This window comes from Neopsephotus bourkii, unplaced genomic scaffold (assembly GCF_033783945.1).
Source record: "Neopsephotus bourkii isolate Nb327-2 ecotype Australia unplaced genomic scaffold, CSIRO-AGI_Nbou_v1 NB_107, whole genome shotgun sequence".
Classification (NCBI taxonomy): Eukaryota; Metazoa; Chordata; class Aves; order Psittaciformes; family Psittacidae; genus Neopsephotus; species Neopsephotus bourkii.
In genome coordinates, this window is record NW_026900624.1 from 1939114 (window position 1) to 1951286 (window position 12173).

Sequence of the window (12173 nt, forward strand, 5' to 3'; positions counted from 1 at the left end):
CTGTAATTTTTTTTTTATATGATAACAGAACCATCTTCTCACCTTTTGTAATTCTAGTTTCATAACTCTACTGAGCAGAGAGAAAAATCCTCATTCTGAGTAACATACATGTTAAGTGGGCTAAACAGATCAAATAAGAGTGGTGAAGATTCTTATTTTTATGGATGAGTCACAGATCAACAAAATTAGTTGATCTCTCCCCTTTCCAAAATCACATGGACAGTGAATGATTTGTTCATAAATGACTTTGGATGCCTAATCAGACTTCAGAGAGCTGGGCAGAGCTCAGGCTTTCCTGAGCTCTTAGTCCTCTGCCTGAAAATTGTGTTTTGAGGAATTCACAAAGTGATTTTAAAAATTCTCCATAGTTGTTTTTTTTTTTTTTTTTCCTGGGGAATGAGACACTTCACAACATCTTCTCTTTTGAGGATTTCCTCCTCTAACAATTAAGAGATAAATCATTTCTGGATAATTCTATTTTTAATCCAGTACATCATGACTGAAATGCAGATCCTTTGCAACAGGATGTTCTTGAGAAAGCAGGACTGTAGAAGGCAAGACGAGGAATCTCCAATGGGAATGTTTGCCAGACCTGTGACAGAAAATAAGTCTGACAGTCAGTGCAAGTCAGAAAAACAGAAGCATACCTGAAAAAAGTGAAACAAGCAAAAGGCAGAGTGAAGTAGATCCCCTGAAGCTTGCACAGTGTTGTACGCTGGGAACTTCCACAGAAAGAGAGACTGCTACATGTGGAAAAGAAAAAAATGCGAACATCTCCTCTTACATCTTAGCAATGTGCTAAGTCCTGTGACAAAAACATTCTGAAGGGTATCACTGGGCCCAAAGGAGCTCATACATCCCCATGTTGCAGAGGAGCAAGCACTGCGTGTGGAGATTATCATGGTTCAAAAGCTATGCTGTCCTCTTGACTCAAGCACAGTGCCATGTAGACATGGTGTCCTTGTGCTACTTTTGTGTCACTTTTCCTTGCATGAACTGCTTTTTTTTCTTCTCTTTTTTTTTTTTTAATTGGGGAAAAATATTACTAAAAGTTCATTTCAGAGAAGATCTGAAAGAAGCTGTAGCACAACACAATGTGAGAGTTACCTCATGTAGAAAGACTCGTTTAGGACTTTGTACTTCATTAGCCTCTAGGAAACACTCAGGACAGTAACAGTAAATGAACCAAAAGCATCAGCTTTTATTAAATATCAGAGCTTTCAAATATAACAAAAGTCCTAAAAGTCTATTGAAAGCTGGAACACCTTTAGATCCCAGACACAGTATCTGAGGTGCCACCTGGTAAAGCAATCAATCATGAGTATGCCTTTCTGTGGGCAAATGCAACTCCTTCTGTTCAAGTATATGAAAGCAGTACCTTGAAATGACTCCAAAGCTATAACGGTATCATGAAAAGAGAGCATAAATTCCTTGGTTAATCTAGGCAGCCAATTGGTGTGAAATTTCATGTAAGCTTAGTTTTAACACCCTTTGACATTTGTTTTGCAGTTTGGACTTTTTTTTTTTTTTTTAGATTTCTTTTTCTTCTCTTAAGTCTCCTACAAAAGGTCTTTGAACTCAGATGACACGAGAAACTTAACCACTTCTGGTTTAAAATTCATATATATATGGACATAATTTTGGTTTTGTGGACTATATATATATATAAATACAAAGTCAATAATAAAAAAAGGCCTAGTGTCATGGATGCTAAGTTTTTCTGATTTAACAGCTAATTTAAAACTGAAATTAGATTTCATTCTGTTTCCAGCCATTATCCATGGTGTAACTAAGCAACACCGTCTTCATATTATTGATGGAGCTGAGTGCACACAGACCTTGCTGACTGGGATGGGCATAAGTACGCTCCTTTTTAAACCAGTAAACCCTGGACTTCAACACTAATGATTTTCTGCTAGTGATCATGGAGCTACTGGTGCAAAAGCATTGATGTGGAGCTTGGTGTGTTCTTCAGTGCAAAGCTCTTCTGTCCCTATTCATCTGCATGAAATTCTTTTTCTGAACTGGTTAAAAAGTCATGTACATTGCTATGCAAAACCTCACAACAGGTAATTAGGCTTCTGTAAGTGTGAGCTATACCTCATTTAGACTTGTACAAGTTAGAGAAATAATAAAACAGTCTGCATTCTCCTCTCTTCTGCCACGCATGAGGAACACATTTCATCTCTCCTGCCACTGTTTCGTCTCACCGACCATTGTCTCCATTCTTATCTCTGGCCCTTCCAACAGAAAGTCTTTATCCCCCTTTAATGTTTCTTCTTCAAGCACCTGTTTCTGAAATAGCATTTTTGAGTACTACAACATACTCCTGCACCAAGTGTATCAGAGCTCGAGGAAAAAGAGCCACTTAATAAAGGTTTGCACATCGAATGGGGTAGAATTAGGGATGGTGTGATACAGCATCCATGGTCCCCAAACAGCCATAAATACTTTCCAGATGAGGCATTGCAAAGGGCTGAAGTGGGTGAGTCCTGTAAGTGTCTGCTTGTGGTCTTTGCCTAACTCTCCAAGAAATAGACATTTAGGGGGTTTGGATGGAGTCAGGAGTTTGGATGGAGTCAATCAAGTTTATTTGAGGTTAATTGAGTCTGATTATTTTGGCCCCAGTGTTGACATGGTTGGATCTGGCATGGATGTGGAGATGGCAGAAGCAGCTCCAGGCAGGGCACGTGCAGATGTCTTGGAAGAGCTTGGAAGCTGGGAAGGGAATGAATAGATGATACCAAGCAAGACACGGAGCACTACTGGCTTTCTAAGCACAACCCAGCTACCCACAGCAGAGCATGGGAGGTGTGTTGTGTCAGGAGAGGAGAAGTAGTTGTGTGGAGAGGAGAAGAGTGTGTTATATGTGAGTAGATGGCCCGAGATGCATTTTCTTGATGCTGTGGGTCTGTGCTGGGGACATTATGCTCCACCTCCAGTTGTCTCAGCAGTGTCATTTTGAAGATGGTCTAGGATATCAAGTCAAAGGTGATAAAGGAAAGCAATGGAACTTCTTTCTGAGAGTGAGGAATGATGATCTGAGGACCAGCTGAGGCATAAAGCCTTGATATTGAGCAGGTTTGAGTGCTGTGCCTCTCATCCAGCACTTAAATTTATCTGCTTGCAGAGGAGTCAGTGGTAGCATCCACAGACTTACAGCTTGGCAGCTGCTTATGTACTGTGGAAAAACATCCAGAATTCATCCTCTAGGACCAGCCTTAAAAAAGGGAGGGATGCAGACTCTCTAATATCAGTGGGATCCACAAAAGAGGTCAAGTTAAGACAAAACACATTCCCAGGGTAAGGCCTATCTGTCTGCAATTTTTGACCTGAGTTTTCTAAGCCCAGTAAATATATACTCACTAATGCAGAATTCCATGCTGGCTAAATGGATTTCAGTTAACTTTCTGCTATGAAAGCATTTCAATTTTAACAATAGCTGTCACTCCCAATATAATGCAGAAATAGTTTAGTAATATAGGCCTTAAAACACTGGTCTGATAAATATTTACATTACTTATTTTAAGTTAAAAGCTTGGTTGTGAATTGTTTTCATTCCAGCAGTGTAAACATCCTTCTAGAGTATGCACTGTAATGTTGAGATTGAAGTCACCCACTCTATTTGCCTGGTCTTATTTTACCAGTGCAAAAATATTTTTTAGTGGATGCTGCTAGAAGTTTTTTTTCTCCCTTTCACTGGACAAATATCCTTCTCTTCTGTACAATACAGAAGGGGAAAATAATGCTAGGTACTTACCGCAAATGAATATTCAGTCAGCAAAAAAGCTTCAGTTCTTTATTTGTCATATGTTTAAACAGAAATTTGAATACATGAACATAAGCCACAGGCCTTCTTTGCAAAAAGCGTTTTCCTGGTGATAAATTGATTTTGCTTATTGTTTAGTTAAGGTTTTATGCTTATTTGATAAAGAAAACAGCTTTATAAAATGAGAAAGAAAAGCTATTTAAGGTAACAGCATAAAGAGCCTCAGCTGAGAATTGACGAGCAGTAATAGATAGATAATGGTATACGGGTTTTGAACTGGAGTGCCATATTCATGTGGTAAAAGGGAAGGAATTGAATGATGGCAGCAGAATGCAAGCCTCCCCAGTATCATCAGAGTCTGAAGTGGCTGTAGAAATTCAGGCAGTCATTTAATAAAAACACCTCTTTTACTATGGAGGCTGTAAATTATACAAGCCTGTCAAGTTACAGCTCTGCCTTTGTGCTCAGCATGATTGTAATGTTCTCAGTCCATAATTTAGAAAAGGATTAAAGTTCTCCAATGCTCTGCTGTTTTTACAATGTTTTGGTGATAATAAGATTACCTCAGCCTCCCTCTCTCATGTGAAAATGTTGCTAGAAAGACATACCATATATGAAGGTGGGGTTTTCTCACACACATTCATATATATGAGAGGGAGAAAATACATGACAGTGGTGTCTGGCATCAAAATCTTAGTGTAGGGCTGGAGGTGCCTCGTTACTCATGGATATTGAAGGCATGCAGCTAATGTATGGCTTTGCTCTGTACAAGTCTTGATAAGTATTTAAGGTCATATCAGTAAGGGTTCTGTTTATTAAAAATAAAGTTTTTTTTGGGGGGGGGGTTTGTGGGTTGTTTTTTTCTTTTGTGTTTTTTTTTTTTTAAAGTTTTTAAAAAGCTTGCAAAGACTACAGAGGTTTTAGAGGACCTGCTGCTGGAAAGCCAAGTTTCTTTACTTAGCATTGTTCATCAACTGGTAAGCCTCGGAAGGAGAAAACCGTTGCCATTGTTGTATGCCAGAAAGTTATGGCAAAACAGATTTTTTTACCATAATAAAATCATGTTTTTAAAAGCCAGTGGATATTCTGCGGATGGAAGAAAATTATATATGCTCTGCCAGTGTAAATTACCTATTTTCAGTAGTAGGAAGATCTGATTTTTCTCATCATTTGCCTCAACACATCGGGTCTTCAGCCTGCAACTGGATTTAGACTCCTTCTTCCTGGTTCTGCAGTTTTGGCTGTAGCTTTTAGGGCATGAGGGTATCATATTTTTTAAGAAAGTGGAAAAATATTGCATTAACAAGTTGGTTTTGGCTTTATTTTTCAAAGATGATACTATGAAGATACACAGAAATAAGGCAGGGGTCTTGTGGAGGACAGATTAGTCAGCAGAAGTGCTGGAAAGTTAGGCAAAGGTGCATGAAAAACAAAATATGTCATATGCTGCTTCAGTATGGCTCTGATTATCTCTTACAAATACCAGACATACTTAGGTTTCAATTCCCATGCAAAAACTTTTGTTAATATCATTTGCTTGAATTATTTAGGAAAATGAGAGGGTTCTAGAAAGTATCAGAGCCCTAGTCCTCACCTGGAGTCAGAGTCTACAGCCTGTATTATAAAGGGAAAATAGAACCACAAAAAAGACATTAAGTTATGTGTGTTCTAAGATCCAGGACCAGGCAGAACCCCTGGAGCTAGCTATTATTTCAGTTATCCCCCATATGAATGACCCCAGAAAGCAATTCTATCAGGAAGGCTTGACTGTCACCCATGAACATCTTGATCATGTCTCTTTTCCCTTCCACCCTGATACTGGGAGGAGGAATGGAACAATTCGGCCATCTAAGAGTCTCCCCAGGCTGGATGAAGGGCAGTTTCATGTGGTACATTGTAGATAACTCTGGTATCACTGAGCTGTTGTCAGGCATAATTTTACCTTCAAAAACCACAGTGCCTTCCTCCAGTGTGGAACAGCCAGTTCTCAGAGCAGTTCAGCTGCCTGCTTCAGTTGTGCTGCCCTGATTGTCCTTTACACACTGTTTCTGTGCGATGCAGAGGAAAACCTGTCTGCAGTGCCACTGATGTCTGCAGTGGACCATGGTGGAATTGAACAAGCTGGAAAGTGTTCAAGGCAAGGTTGGATGGGGCTTTGAGAAACCTGCCCATGGCAGAGGTGTTAGAATGATGACCTTTAAGGTCCCTACCAACCCAAATGATTCCAGGATTCCATGAAATCTGGGCTGACCCCCTGAAAAACTCCTTGGGAGAGCACTTCAGATACCACACATGTTCAAAACAGTAGCGTATATCTCTGCAGCTGGGAAACTGATGGGGATGGACCATACTAGGCAAGAAAAACCATCCTTTCTGTGCAACTTCTGGGAAGAACTGTCATCGTAGATCCCTATCAACAGACTTATGGACTTTGAGGCCAGGGCATTGAGCTGGCATCACCCTTTCTGCTCTTCCCCTCAACTTTTCTGTGTGCACTGCATCTGAAGTTGTATTTGCAGCCAGTGTGTTCCAAGCAGGCTAGCCTGAAGTAGGATGAGTCAATACACACAACAGGTACCACTGTTGCCTCTGTTCTTTATGGATGAAGAGCAAGGGGAAGATTGACAAACTGGGGCAAATCTTGCAATGGGCCTCTGGGATGGTAAGGGCTGAAACATGTAATGTACGAAGGGAGGCTGAGGGCACTGGGTTTGTTCATCCTGGAGAAGACTCAGATGGATCTAAGTGCAGTCTTCTACTGGCTGAAGGGGAGTTATAGAAAAGGCAGAACCAGATTCTTAGGAGTGCACAGAGAAAGGAGCAGAGGCAAGGAGCACATGTTGCAACAAGAAAAAATCTGGGGTTTGATTAGGAAAGATACTTCCCTGTGAGAATGATGCAGCACAAGAATAGGAGGCCAGGGAAGATGAGGGATACCTATCCTTGGAAGCTGTCTAAGCTTGACTGGACATGATCCTGTGAGATCTCCTCTATCTTTGGAATTAACCCTGCTGTGAGCAAGAGTTTGGACTGGGGACTTCCGGAAGCCCCTCCTCGCCTGAATTATCCAGTGTCTTAAAGTTCAGGCAGGCTGCTCCAGCTACTCCAGAGCCACTTTCTATCTCGTGTTGCCACTCCAGGTGCAAGCTGCCCTGGAGTTGCTTGGTCAGTTAGAGCTTATAGATAGTGCTGCAGTGTGTGCATCTCATGATACCTCATGGAAAAGAAAACCTGCTTTAATTCCCCTGGTTATTCCTTCCTAAAAGGTTTTTCCTAAACAGTAAGCTAGGAAATCATAAAACTAGCTCAATTTTGTGTACTTCCTTGTCATCCCCCCTGCTTCCCTCACCCAAAATCTCTTGAAAACTTTGTTCAGTCAGCCTCGAGTTTCCTAAAAGGACACTCTACCCTGGGATAATACCATGCCTGTGAAAGTTCAGGCTGATTATTTTCCGTCTAGAGGGAGAGTCAAAATTGGGCTTATAATGGAGGTCTTGTTTCAAACAACGATGAAAGAATTTAGCATTTATGACATCAGTGGGGTGGCATGGGTGTGGAGTCGCATGCGAGCAGGGGAAGCTGGGCTCTTCTGTGCACCAGTGGTTTTGTGAAGGAGTCTTTCACTGATGGAGGTTTATTCAAGCCCACCTAAACACATGTATATATTTATTTACTAAAGCAAACCAGACTACAAATGAGACCAAAATCCACATTTAAACATCCCTACAAGCAACCTCTCTATGACAAATTCTTTCTCCAGCCCTGCTTAAGAAAAAGCCTGGGAGAGTTTATTTTCCTCAGGCTTTACAACTCATTGTTTTCCACAAAAGCACCCCTCTGCTTTTCCAAGAGTAAGGATAATTCTGTGGGTAAAGCACATGACTAGGACTTGGGGTTTTCTTCCCAGCTGTTGCACAGACTTCTTGTGTGTCCTTGAGTAAATCTGATTAATCTTGCTGCACATCTGTAAAATGGATGCAGTGCTCTTTTTCCTCATTCACAGGAGCTGCTGTAAGCCTTTTAGACCTTTACAAGACAACCGGATAGAAACAGAAAGAAATATGCATGCAATTTTGTGTACAAATGTGTGTGCTAATTGAGGAAACTGTGGAATTTTTTCTACCAGAGTGTATTTGACAGAGCAGCTTATTAATTCTGGCTTATTAATTCAAGTTTGGATGCAAGGTCTGTTTCTAGAAAGCTTATGGGTTTTCCTCCCAAACTGAAGAGGATACTTGATTGAGTCTTTTTTTTTTAATGAAAATGAGAAAACTCAGAGTTACCTTTTTAGTGAATAATTAGAAGATCTTGTTTTGTCATTATTATATTTTTTTAAGGGGGAAGTATGTCTTTCCACCTAGCTATACCCCAAGTGTTATGGGAAAAGCAGTGCCATTCTGACTAAATGCAGCCACTCTGAGGACTGGGAAGTGACTGAACAAATGGAAATCCAGCTCCATCCCACCATACTAGCTCGGCAGGCAGATATGCAGGTTTTGTTTTATTGTCAGGGTCAGTGTATATCCCTATACCTCACCATCCACTTCTGAACCCTGCTGTGAGGAGACAGCGATTACCACCTTCCTGTGATTGTCCGTCACAGTCACCATCCTTGTCTCTTGAGTACTCCACAAATGTTGACAGAGATACTTCCAGGAAAAGGTATCTATTTACACATGTGTTTTATTGCTGAGAGCTGAAGCTACAACATTGTCAAAGGTGTCCCCAGATGCGTGGTGTGCTGCTAGACGCAAACGTGTCTTGAATTTGAAGGAACTACATATGTTGGAAGAGCAATATAGCATGAATATATTCCACTCTCTGCACTTTAAAGAGTATAAATACAGCAATTCATTATGGGCAAGAGTTTTTAAACTGACTGGTGAACTTCTGTGCCTCGCCTCCAGCTGTTCATAACGTGATATCTCGGAGGTACTATATCTTGTGTGTGCTGCATGTTCACAGCTGAAATGGAATTCTTCTGTCAATGGGGGTCCTTTAGATTAATTCAAGATTAGGTTCTGGAAATTGGATCCAAAATCACTAGCTGCATTTAAAAAAATAATAAATATGATGAAAAGTTTGAAACAATCTTCACTTTTAACTTATGGTTCCCCTTCAAACTCTTTTATAGTAATTTTTATCAGTTGTTACATGGTAGAAAACATTAGTAAAAACTGGGCCCAGCTCAGTCACATCATGAGATTTAGAAGAAAATGGTTTAAAAACAATTTTTGAAAATTATAAACCACTTGCAAAATGACAAGTCTTAAAAAAGGTGTTTGCACTTTTCTGATAGGAAGTTCCCATTAATTTTGAAAGACTATAATCTGCACCCCACACTTTAAAGCATAAGCATAAGAAATATTGCCAGTGCCAAAAGTTCAGGCTGCAAGTATTTACGGGAGTGGCTGAAAAATGAGATTTAGAGTAGTTCAAGTTCTATTCACATTTTTTTTCAGTTTTCATTCATCTCCCATTATATTTTTAAGCTTTCTCATCAACAACAAGTGCTGAAGATTCACTGAAAGGATACCAGTGAGTTGCTTATGTCACCATGTATCTTCAGGAGCTTGAAATTTAAACAGAAGAGCATCATGAAGTCTGGATAAATCCCACACACTGGCAAAATTGCCTCCAGTGTAACCTGTAGCCATTTCTATTTCTAACATTTTAATTAAATATTGTACATGGGTGATACGTTCCTACTGACAATGACTATAGGCTCCTCATTGGCTTGTGCAGGAGGAAGATGGGAACATTTCAGGCATGACTTTATGAAGGAAGTCCCTATGGAAAAATGTGCCTCATGGGTTGGGTACTAGCTCAAGACTCAGAAGGTTATTTCTGCACTTTGCATTCACACAGGCTTCTTATGTGATCTTGAGCAAGACTTTGAAAGTGACAGTGTAATCCTGTGCCTGTGTTCATGCATGTCACCTTTGCTAGGAGTGCAGGAGATGCAGCTTAGCCTGAGGACTGGTGGTTAGTGGGGCAGGGACTGGTGGTGGAGGGGAGCAAGGTTTGGGAAGGGTGCTGTTTTCTAACACTCTATCAGAGTGGGCTGACAAGCATAGATGCAGGGAGTACATGGTCCTTGCTGCAGGATCACCCAGGACCTGCTCCGTCCCCATATCAGAACTGCAAACTGAGTGGCACTATTATCCCCTTTGAGATATTATCATACCTCTTCAGCTCTGACTGTACTGGTCTACCCTTCGGCTTCATGTTATGACTACTTTTTTGCACCTTCTGCAGCTTCTGTTTCTTTGAGTTCCCAGGGACTTTGGGATGGTGTCCTAACTTCACTGGGGCAGCTCTGAGCCTCTCTGGCACTATAGCTGGCAGAGACTGTTGAAATTATGATGTTGTCTGAGCTCACTGATCATACTGAAAAAGACACCTTGTCCAGCAGTTGCTGTGTCAAGTCCCCATATTGGGAAGCTGAACTTGACTATGACAAGAGGGAAAGTCACCATGGTATAAAGATGTCTTATCATTGCACCCCTTCACATCTGGGTGAGTTGTTTCAGTGGATAACTCTCCTTGGAGTGGACATTTTACCTCTAAGATATCTCTTTTCACATGTCACCTTGCTATCAGAAGTCTTGTTAGGCTTTTCACTTGCTAGGTGAGAGCTCTGAGGTCTTACCATGGAAGCATTTAGAAACCTTTGCCTGGGCATATCTTCTGGGATAAAATAAACAGACTGAAGTCACTCAAGTATTTTTCAAGGCAGCCTGTTACTTGCAGGCAGAGCTAAGCTTTCTTGTCTTGTGGGATGTCAGAAGTGGACCTTTTTTTCAGTGGAAGGGGAAGACTAGGGAAAGGAGTGGAAGATATGATAGAAGGGCAGGAGAGATGCACCTCCTGGCACATTCATGGCTGTGCTACATGACCTGCCTTCTTCCTCATTGGCAGTTTGGCACAGGCAGAGCAGACCTGGTGCTGGCTGTGGCTGTCAGATCTGTTAAGTGGTAGCTGTCTTTTTTGCCTATGGCGAGAGGTCTCATATAAGGTTTTCAGGACTGTTGCAGCACCTTTAAGAACCATTCCTAGCTTTTTAATGTCCTCTGTTTTAATGAGCCCAAACAGTCACACCACATTCAGTGGCAACAGCTCTCTCCCCATTCCTCCTTGCTTTTCTTCCTCCTAAATCTTATTTGCTAATTCACCACTTGGGGGTTATGTGTTCAACCAAAGGCCTGAGCAGAAAACCTTTCAGATGCACTGATGCATCCCAGTTACACTCCAATTTGTGTGTGTGTTGAATCACATGCCTACAACATGAGCTGCTCATTGCTCCCATTTTAAGCCCAGACCTGCAAAGCATATCGCATAAGCTGATCCCTCAGCTCAGGTAGAGCCCCAGTGGGTTGATTTGGATGCTGTACCAGTCATGGGGCCTTCTTCCAGGATCAGAGGCTTTGTACGATATTTAGAGCTTTGCTTATTTTGACAGTCAGCAACTGCCAAGGGGATAATCTGTTTGTTTCCTTATCAAGAAGACTAATAAACAATGCTGCATTGCTAAATCTGTCTAAAGGGGAGACATGGCCTTTACTCTCATTCAGCATCTTACGATTATATCAGCCTGTCTTAGCCAAGTATATTTACATGAAATAATGGAATGAGTTTTGCAAATTCCCCCCCCCCTTTTTTTTTTGTTTTAAGTGACTGTCTAGCCAAGTTCATTTCCTCTCCTGTCTGAGCTCCTCTCTGAAATATATTATCCCACTTATTAAAAGCCAATAGCACTGTGCTTTGCTTTTCTTCCATGCTTTCAGAAGAAGGGACATGCAGGGGATGCTTGGATTAAGTGAGTGGGGCACCCCAGAGCTGGGATTCTTTATGAATGAGCTCATATCCTCTCTCCGTATGATAAGAGGAATGCCGTTTGCATCCCAGAGTTGACTACATAAACATACACACACTTGAACGGGTGAGCATTTAGCCTGAGCATAAACTGTAATGTCCAAACAAAGATCTGAGTGACAAGGGATCATCTGCCAGCCCTCTGCACAGGCAGACCGCAGCCACTTCTTGGTGGCGACTTATGGTTCCTTCCTTCCCAGTGAAATTCATCCCTGCCGGGAGGGGGAGGGAGAGGAAGGGAGAGGAGATGACAGATCCCTGTTTGCATTCTTCAGAGAGAGCAGCTGCAATTGTCTTACTACAGTATGTCAACATGAATTTATGACAAATCAGGCAGGGATGTACTGGCAGATGAAAACAATAAGGAGGAAGCAGAACAGAGGAAAGTTGGGAAGAATTAACTATACCTAAAACTCAGGAGGCCTATAGCCCCTGCTGGAAAATGCCTTTGAAAATGTAACAGGACTGAAGACTGTATTCTTCAGTATGTATATGCGTATGTAGTCTGTATTCTTCACTGTACATGTAG